The 10,174-nt window shown below is 45.2% G+C and overlaps 1 protein-coding gene across 9 annotated transcripts in view; it reads right to left on the bottom strand.

The window, feature by feature from the left end:
- Positions 1-6,216, bottom strand: part of Ak9 (adenylate kinase 9) — a 137,443-nt gene extending 131,227 nt beyond the window's left edge. For 2 of the 9 annotated variants that reach the window (XR_004112534.1, XM_031348417.1), the window contains exons 1-2: positions 5,860-6,216; positions 5,590-5,716 (exon numbers count right to left, since the gene is read on the bottom strand). The gene's annotated coding sequence lies outside the window, so the exon portion shown is untranslated. Of the gene's footprint in view, positions 1-5,419; positions 5,565-5,589; positions 5,723-5,859 lie in introns of those variants that run through there. The other 7 variants (XM_031348422.1, XM_031348424.1, XM_031348423.1 and 4 more) reach the window with 7 other exon arrangements.
- Between the last annotated feature and the right edge of the window lie 3,958 nt (positions 6,217-10,174).

The following is a 10,174-nucleotide window of genomic DNA, read 5'->3' as shown; positions in this document are numbered from 1 at the left end:
AAGCTGAAGGCCATGATTCAAGACACCGCAGTAGACAAGGGAAAGCTGAAGGCCATGATTCAAGACACTGCAGTAGACAAGGGAAAGCTGAAGGTCACAGTGTTGGAGCAGAAATATGGGGAAGAAGTCCACGGATATACTCAGCTCAGGAGCCGTCTTGCGTTATTGAATGTTTGAGAGAGAAAGAGTGTATAACCAAATCTGTTCAGAAGAAAAGTCAACATACCCAAAAGACCAACTTAAAAAAAAATGTATACACACACACACACACACACACACACACACACACACAATCATGTTGTAATATTTTTCCATTTCTATAACGTAGATCCTTTTTGGAAAGCTTTTGCTAGTTTGAGCTGTTTAGGTTTCTGGGCACGGCCTTCTTCCACTTTAAACGTTATGTCTATAATAGCAGATTTTAATTTATGCTGCTTGTTTTTGTTGGAAGGAATCAGAAATAAATTGGGACTTTAAGTTTTTGGATTGTAAGATGTGGTACAAAGACCACATCTTATTTTCAAGGACCTGCAAACTACTTATATATTTGAACCAATAAAATATTTACTCATCTATTATATAAATAATAAAATTAACATAAACCATTTTTTCTTGACTACAATGAAATAATTATGAATGTATTTAAAGACCCAATTCTTGAGAACTAAAAAAAAAATCACAATATACTTTAATACATCAATGTATCCATTAAAATGGAAATTATAGGATGTTAAATTCATGCTAATATTACTAATTAGCACTATTAAAGTAAGTTTTAAAAAGAAGAAATAAAAGAAAATGTGAAGATGTAACCAACAAAAAAAATGTTGGAAATAAATTTTAACAGATCAGTTTGAAAAGGCAAGCTTTGACAGACTGGATTTTAAAAAATTTAAAGCTCTTTTTGTAGGCATCGCATCCCATGATAAACGAGTCCGGGGCTCTCTCCCTGGACCAGTATTTCTTAGGAGAAGCTAGAGCTTTGTCTCAGTTATTGCTCTTGAAATGATGTGTAGATTGCGCAGGGGCAAACACTGTTGAGAGAGAGAATCGCCCAGGGGAACTTAAACCAGACACGGGTTTGAAGATACTTCGTTCTTTCACGGCTGAACGTCCCGGCAACAACACCCACAGACTCACGGCTGAACGTCCCAGCAACACCACCCACAAACTGAATTCATCGCAGTTAAAGTTTGGAAAAACTGCCGGGCGGTGGTGGCGCACGCCTTTAATCCCAGCACTCGGGAGGCAGAGGCAGGCGGATTTCTGAGTTCGAGGCCAGCCTGGTCTACAGAGTGAGTTCCAGGACAGCCAGAGCTATACAGAGAAACCCTGTCTCGAAAAAAAAACAAAAAACAAAAAAGAAACAAATAAAGTTTGGAAGAAACAGAAACCCACAGTAACTGAGGTGGAAATGCTGGACCTGCTTTGGCAAATGACTAGAGAAAGGCATTAAAGGTTCACAGAACTGATAAAGTTAGATCAATATTGCTATGGGGTCAGAGAATTCATTAGCATCATGCTGTGCTCTCTGGAATGGCAAGGGCTACTCCTACACTAACGCCATAAGAAATGAGCAGAGGCCTCTGGCTTCTGCTACACTATCAGTATTAGATCCTCACTGGGACTCCTCTCAGATAGCCTGTTGTTGCCCTGTGTCATTGAGGTCCTGCAGCCTTGGATCTGCAGCCCCTATATGCTCCAGCAGTGCATAGAAGAGATAGATGTTGGGGTGGGCGGACTCAAAGCCTTGGATCTGGGCCTGTGTGGTAGCTGAGCTGGTCAGCCTGCCAGCTCTCCTGCACCGGTGCTACCAGGCCAGCTCTCCTGCTCTCCTACCCCTGGGGCTGGCTCTCTCATGCCCACACCGCCAGGGCCAGCTCTGCAGTGGTCTGCAGCACTAATTCCCTGAAGAGGAGGCTAGGAGTCCTCAAGAACGGACTGAGAAACACTCCATAAGTATTTACACTGGAGACGCCTTGGTTCTCCATCAAGAAGCTTGTAACCATCAAGAGGAGAGCTGTGGGAACAGATGTCTGTCTTTCCAGCAAGGACCGTTGGGTGGAGATTCCTGGCACTGAGCGAGTTGCTGCAGAAGCCCACTGAGTGATAAAATAGAGAATGTGATAGCATCTAGGCAGGCCTGGAAGGGCAAAAATAAGGTTCATAAATATGTATTCCAGTCGCCCCACTCTTGGCCACTATCCATCTCTCATGCTTTTCTTTTTTAGGTCAAAAGTCAGCACCTGGGAACAGCTGTCAGAGAGAGGGAACATCACAGTAGAATTGTGATATATTGATGCAAGCTGTAAATGCCACACTTCTAGATTTTTAGTTGCTCTGGCAAGTAGCTTTGAAAAAATAGCAATTGAGGTAAACGTTCCTGCAGGCAGAGCCTTAAACAGAGCTTATGATTCCTCACACTGGTGGGAGATTCTGAATGGCTTCATCAAGGGCCCACAGGAGCAAGGTCAGAAGAGAAGAAGCCCATGATTGGACTTGTAAACTGCTTGGCAGATGCATTTAAAGTGAGCTCTTCCCTGCCACACTCTTGTGTAATGGCTTCCGCTGAACGCTAGTGGGATCTGTGACTTGCTTTTCATGATTATTTTATATATTATATTTGACTTCATCTTAGCAGTTGGAGATAGGCTTCTCAGGGGCTCAGAAGTAAGCTGTCATATTGTGGGAGGACCATGCAATAAGGAACAGCGTCTGGCCTCCAGATGCGGAGAGCGACATGTAGTCACCAGCTAAACCCCGGTCCTCTGCCAGAGATGAACTTTCTCAATAATGGAATGGATTCTTTCTTAGTTCTCTATCCAGGGGAAAGTAAATTTCAGTTAACACCCGATTGCAGAGGACCCCACTGATATATGCCACGGCCCCTGGCCATGGAAACCATGAGATAATAAACATTTTAAGATGTTCAATTCGTAGCATTCTGTTCTGCAACATAGAAAACCCATTCCATTCGCAAGCCTTCCACCTGTGAAGATGTACTGAACAAACATGTGAACGAGATGATTCTCCAGTAGATGCCAGCCAGTCTTTCTTGGCTCTTCTTAGTCGTACAGGTTCCTAAATGGAAATGCTGTGGTGGCAGGGATGCAGTGGCTGAGGCTAGGCCGTGATTTAGTAAGGCTCCTTCCCACTGGTGGTTACAACCAATGTTCTACATCTCCACAGCAGAGATGAGGCTAAGACTTTAGTATGAAACGATCTCTTGAGGAGTTAGAAATCCCATCATTGACAGACTGGCTGAACAGGACTCTTCCCACTGTGAGGGACAGTGACATGGGGGCGGGGGAAGGTGAGTGTGCCTTCCCTGTCTGTAGTCTGTTGGCCAGCACAGCTAACAAATGGTTGGGCTGTCTCATCTGCCATCATGAAGCTCGTGTAATATTGCACCAAATCAAAGGATCCTCTTTACAGTAAAGATTGTATCCGTGTAAATGTGAGATGCATGTAAATGTGAGATCTATTTTCTCTACCACACACATCCCAGCTCACTTAGAAGTTGCTGGCATGGCCGGGTGGTGGTGGCACATGCCTTTAATCCCAGCACTTGGGAGGCAGAGACAGGCAGATTTCTGAGTTTGAAGCCAGCCTGGTCTACAGAGTGAGTTCTAGGACAGCCAGGGCTACATGGAGAAACCCTGTCTCGAAAAAAAACAAAACAAACAAAAAAAGTTGCTGGCGTGTTAGACAGACCTCTCAGAGGTACTGGTATGGCACTTTTTAGTATTGTGTGAGATAGAGACAGCCAGTGTACTTCAAGACTAGAAAAATGCTTTGAGCCAAGAATCAGGAGAACTGGATCTTATCCCTACCTGGTGATTGACCTGGGCAATTCTGATTGACTTGGGAAATTTCTCACAATTTTAGGCCCAGGTGGTAGTAGACTGGATTTGTTTGCTAGGAGAGACAGTTGTATCAAAGATCTCAGTCAAGGTTTCACAAAACTAAAACGATTGCTACCAACTGGTCACTTTTGGCTCCACAAGCCTATGAGGAGGCAGGGGAGGGAGACTTGGCATTACATAGTTGCGACTGGAAGGGTAATCTTAAACTCTGAGACATGTATTGGCACAGGAAAGAAAGCAGGACAAGCAACTTAGACTCACATTAGTCCTGGCCAAGAGTAAGGAAGACCTAGAAATGTTAGAGATGGAGATGAGTGAGCAGTTAGAGACCCCGGGTTAACTGCAGCGGTGAATTCTGCAGCTGACCCTATTAACTTTCCCTAGCTATTGTCTTCAAGGATTGGTGATGGGCTGGGCTGGTGCGACCTTGGTGCGGTGACAGTGGGTATGAGGGGTCCCTGGGGCGAAAGCAGCAGATTGCTCCTCATGCATGTGTCATGCAACTTTTCGAGGTTACTGCCAGACTTTTGGATACCAGCAGGTGGGACTCTGCTGCCACACCCCCTCTATTTGAGCACTGGCAAACTGGATGTTCCAAGACATCGAGCCCTGCCTGTATCAGGCTTCAACCAATAATACACGGGAGTTGGTGAGCAAACACAACGTCCCTCCCCCCCGGGCCCAGAAGGGGAATGGTTCCAAGTTATGTACTCCTCATTCCCTAGTGAACTTAGCTAATAGAGAAGCTTGTTTGACAATATTCCCCATTTCCAAGTGCACCTACCCCGAGCTTCTGTTTCCTGGGACCACCTGTATAGAAATAACTTGGCACTTTTGTTTGTTATCAGTTTTGCTCCCAGGTGATATAAAACTAGGAAAGTTCTCAAAGAGAAGTGCTTCATTTTAGTATAAAATAATAATTGAAAACAATATTTGAAAATCAGATTATATTATTTTTAAAAAGTGACTTTCCTAAACCAAAACACTCTGCAGATGTTTAGCTTGCACTAGGAAGAGCTGGCTTCCACTATGAAATGGAAAAGTTAAAAGGTGCGGTTCAAGGTGGAGAGAAGTGGTTCGCTGGGGCTTGCTGGCTGAGGGACCACACCTAGCTTAGCCTCTGGCTTACACACACACACTCGCACGCGCGCACGTACACACACACACACACACACACACACACACACACACACACGCACACACACACACACACCAGCGTAAAATGCCAGAACTGAGACTCCAGCCATCTAGTTTCCTTTCCAGTTTCTCAATAAAAAAGGTATATCAAGCTGAAACCAAACCACTAATAGATACTCATATTTTAGAAACCTTGTAATGTCCTAACTTGAATCTACAGCAAACTTTAATATTCTTTTTCAGCTATGGGTTTGCATTTTTAAAGTTTTATTATCTTTCAGCATGAGAACCCTCTAGCGGGAGTTCTTGAATATAGAGGGGTCCCTGTGAAACCTCGCACTTCCTGCCTATGCTAGTTTAGCCACCACTGTTACCCTCTGGGGCAGGTGTTCAGTCCGAATTTGTGAGATAAATACCTTAGCTGAAAGGAGAACTGGTTTTTGGGAAGTCGATTTATGAAGAGATCGTGGTTTAGCTTTGCAAGAAAAAATAACTGGTATGGGGTCCCCGCCGGAAGTGCACTTCCTTGCAACGGATAACAAAATGCACCCAGAAGGTGGACAATGGCCCTCCTGCCTCTGCTTACCTGGTCCCTGTGGACAGGGACAACAGCAGCTCTCTCCTGAGGCTCTGGGTATCTGTTAGGCGGTTGCCTTGGAAACCAGTGGGAGGCGTGTGGAGCCTCTTGGAGGGCGGGGCCTCGGGAGGTGGCGCTGTAATTCGTAGTGAACTGTTAAACTTGTGCTTAAATGTAGGCATAATTATAAAACACCTTGCCCAGCAGTGTAGAGGTGATGAACAGAGCAAGTGCATATGTTGTCTATTTATGTTTAGACAGCAAACGGGAAAACCTTACCTTAACTAGAGCCGACTTTTAACAACAGCACGGTCCCTTTTAGAATGCAGACCGTTAGCCTCACACAGAAAATGTGCAAATACCAAAGGCGCCACCTTTAAGTAATTAAGAAAGATTTGTGGGCCATACAGCCACAATATGAACTTTCGTGGAGATAAAAATGGGCGACAAAAGTGGGGAAAATCACAGGCACCTAGGAGACAGGTTTCAGGAAAACAAAGAGTAGATAGTTTTTTTTTTTTTTTTTTTTTTTTTCCGCCTTCCCTAAAGAAAGATGGCACCGTTAGCGTCCGCCCTCAGCCATACCGTGATCCTGTAGCCCCGCCTCCCGCGTCTAGGCGGGGCTGGTCGGGAGGCGGGGCTCGGTGGATCCGGAAGCGGCCGGCGGCTGCGAGGCGGCTGCGGGCCACCTGGAGGTTTAGTGCTCCCACCTTGTTTTTGTCAGCCGTCTCTGGTGTGCGGAGGGTCTGCGGAGTCTCCTCTCTCCGTCTGCAGGGGGCACCTCGCAGCTGGCACGACCTGGGCCGCGGCCTGGTGCCCTGTGGTGGGACCGCCATCGGCTGGAGCCATGCCCACGGCCGCTGCCCCCATCATCAGCTCCGTCCAGAAGCTGGTGCTGTATGAGACCAGAGCTGTGAGTAGCCGCAGGGGCGGGCCGGGGGACCCTGTGGGGTCGTAGGAAAGAGGCAGCACCCCGAACTCCCCCCTTTCCTCCCAGCTCTGCTGCCAGCTCGGCCGCTGGGGCCATGCCGTCAGGCACTGGTGGCTTTGCACGTCTGTCTTGCTTAGGACCATGTGACTGGCTGGAAGATGGGCATGCAAACAGGTGCTTGTGGCACGCAGGAACTGTGCACAGCTTCTCAATGAATTCCTCTTTTCTGCTTTCCCATAATCTTGAGTCCACTCCTTATAGTAAAGTCCGGGGGACTTGGCCCAGGTAGCTTCTATTTTGCGATTTCATGGCATACTATCGCTGTGATTAGTCTTAATCACATGCACTGTTTTTGCTGGGATTCGAGGTTCTGGGACCTGGACGCTTCTGTTAGTAGTTATCTGGCTTGCAGGCCTTATGTGACTTACCTATTGCGACAAGTTCCTCCCCAAGTTGGTGGATCTACATAGTAATTTCAGTAGACTGGGAGTCTGATCCAATCTGCCTCTAGGTCTCAGAAGTTACAGTTGAAATGTCCCCTGTGGTACAGTCACCTGGAGGCTTAGATGCCAAGGCCCGGCCAGCCTCAGCATGGAGAGGGGTTCTGAGAGAAGGGGTGTCTGGGAGCAGTGAAAAGAAGGACAAGAGAAAGGCTAGTTGTGGATCCAAGTTGTGTTCTGTTTGATCCAGCTTTTCCACTCTGCTTCTATGTTCTGCTTCCTCCCTGGAGATCTTTCTGTCAATATTCTGCTTGCTTGCTATTCTAAAAGTCTCTCTCTCTCTCTCTCTGTGTATGTGTCTATATATCTATCTGTTCTCCAAGCAGTTCTTTTTATCCTAAAATCTCTGAATAGCTCATCTCCTGTAGAACACTAGTCCAGTCTTATTTACATATCAATCCAGACATTTACTCCAATTCTTAAGAGATAGCAAGCATACATTTTTTCCCCCAACTTAGCAAAAAGAATTCAGAGAACTGTCTGCCTTTGTTAAGTACAAAAAATCTAGTTGAATGGGACCTTGCCCTGAAATTACAATTTTTACCACTTGTGGGTCTAACCTTTGCTCTGTCCTAGGCTGACCTTGAGTTTGGTCTGCCTGCCTTTGTATCTTTCTGACAAGCTGGCTCATAGTGTACCTGCCTTTGGTCTTTAGATTCATGAAGCCCCTCATACTTCATATTGCATTCTTATATTTTGCATAGTTGAGAAATTATATATATATATATATATATATATATATATATAGCACTCATATATTTAGAGTTCTTTTCCATAGCCTTAAGGGCTGTCCTGAAGGTCCCAGCACTCACCATTTTGCTGAGACATTAGTCACACCTTCATCTCCTTGGTTCATGCTGTCAGATCATCATGGAGTCACTCGCTGTGGGCGAGCCCCAGTGGGTCTTCTTTCTTGTTCTTGGTTCTTTTTGAGGCAGTGGAGGGGGAAGAGCATCAGTGGGGGGTAAGACATAGTCTTACAAAATATTTAGGGTTGCTGTACAATTAGAAAGTGTTTACCTGTTGTCTTAGTTAGGGTTTTCCTGCTGTGAACAGACACCATAACCAAGGCAACTCTCATAAGGACGACATTTAATTGGGGCTGGCTTGCAGGTTCAGAGATTCAGTCCATGATCATCAAGGCAGGAGCATGAGAGCATCCAGGCAGGCATGGTGCAGGAGGAGCTGAGAGTTCTACATCTTCATCTGAAGGCGGCTAGTGGAAGACTGGCTTCCAGGCAGCTAGGATGAGGGTTTTAAAGCCCCACCCACAGTGACACACCTACTCCAACAGGGCCACACCTCCTAATAGTGCCACTCCCTGGGCCAGGCATATCCAAACTGTAACACCTGTCTTCAGTAACTAACCTGCCTGTCTGAGCTCCTCTGAGAGGAGAAACTGTTCAGCACCTCATCTTAGACAGCAGGGGATAAGTGAAAAGATTTATTGCTGGTGCTCCTTTCTCTGGTCAATGGGCCTGAAATCCCTCTGGCTAAGCTGGTTAACTCTTTGTGAACCAGAGAGGAAGGAAAGGACAAGAACTAAGATGCTGTGTACAGGCAAATATGCACAGACACATATATATTCAATCCTTCATACACCCATAGTCTGGCCGGGCCTGACCGTCTGTCTCAATCAACTCCACAAGTATTCATGCATGCTTATACACACACATACACACATACACTCACACACAGACATACAGACAGGCTATACATTTGGATGGATGGATGGATGGATGGATGGATGGATGGGTGGGTGGGTGGATGGGGCAGAGCTCCCCAAGCCAAACCATTCAACCAACAACTTTATTTCTTTGGTCTTTTTATACCTACTTAGACAAAAAGTTCTTTAGAAAATTACCTCAGGGATAAAGTGTTACATAAAATTGGAGTTATGGAAGGATGTTGATATTAAGTTCAAAGCAACATTTTTTACATGGCCCTGGCTTATCATAGTACACACCTGTGACTTTACCCTTGCACCTAAATGTGTTTCCTTGAACACAGAAATGTCCCAAGTCTATTTCTCTTTTTAGTGTAATTATGAAAGCTCACTGTATTTCTTATATGAAGCGTTTACATACTATGCTAAGGAGTGGGCACATTCTACTCTGGATTCTAAGTTTATTACATCTTCCTGGCAACTAAGACCATCTCTAAGAACTTTCTGCCTATAATTATTTGAATCAAATCAGGAATTCTATAGAATCATTATCTATTTGTATATATATTATCACTACAAGATAGTACATCTTCATAGGTCTGCTGAGATCTGCTCAAAAGGGTAGGCTAATACCTAGTGATTGTTATGTATGCTTAATGATAACAGGAAGGGTATATTAATAGCAGGAATCTTTCCTAAAATGAATTTTTCTTAGGCCTTGCCTACCAGCGCAAATCCATTGTAGATTTTAATCTAAGGCGGCCCATCTCAGGAAGATCACCTGCTGGTTTTTAGCTTCTCCTATGATGGCTCCTGATGGTTATTAACATTACTAGAGAGGACCTTCCTCCAAGGAGTGTGAAATATGTACATTATTCTATAAACGAGCCTTATGCTCACAGCAGCCATCGACACTTGTGGAGGCCCACACTGGAGCCCTGTCCTAGGGGCAGGAACCATGTCACTCTGTCCCCACCAGGGCCATGCCAGGCTTGGCACTTGGTGAACCAGGCTAATTATTTAACAAGATCCATAAGCTCTTGGCTCATGGACCTGTCTGTAAGACTCCGTAGGCGTCCTTATGATGTGCTGACTGGCTCTGTGGGTCTTCCACAGGAGAGAGAGAGAGGGAGAAAAGAAGAGGGAGGAAGGGAGTGGGTGGAGGTAGGGAAACAGAAATAAGGAAGATGTCACTATGTGTTTTGTGGTGTGACCTCAGAAGTCTTTCTCTGTCATTTCTGCAGCAGCCAACCTGTTGCCCAGACTAGCCCTGTTCACTGTAGCTGTGACTGTAATCCTGAAGGTTGGTCACCACAAGGGTGAAGTTTACTTTTTCCCCATAAGTCAACCGTCCAGTGCCATATGTTAGACAGACTCTTTTCTGGGTGGCACTTCTTTGGCATGTTTGTGAACAATTATTTACTGGACAGTAGAGGTTAAACTATTTTGTTCTATTCTCCCAGTTTGTTTTCTTTTTTTTTTTTTTTTTTTTTTTTT

The sequence above is a fragment of the Mastomys coucha genome, unplaced genomic scaffold, assembly GCF_008632895.1.
Source record: "Mastomys coucha isolate ucsf_1 unplaced genomic scaffold, UCSF_Mcou_1 pScaffold3, whole genome shotgun sequence".
Taxonomy (NCBI): Eukaryota; Metazoa; Chordata; class Mammalia; order Rodentia; family Muridae; genus Mastomys; species Mastomys coucha.
The sequence above is the reverse complement of the archived record's forward strand: the minus strand, read 5'-3'. Positions and strand labels throughout refer to the sequence as shown.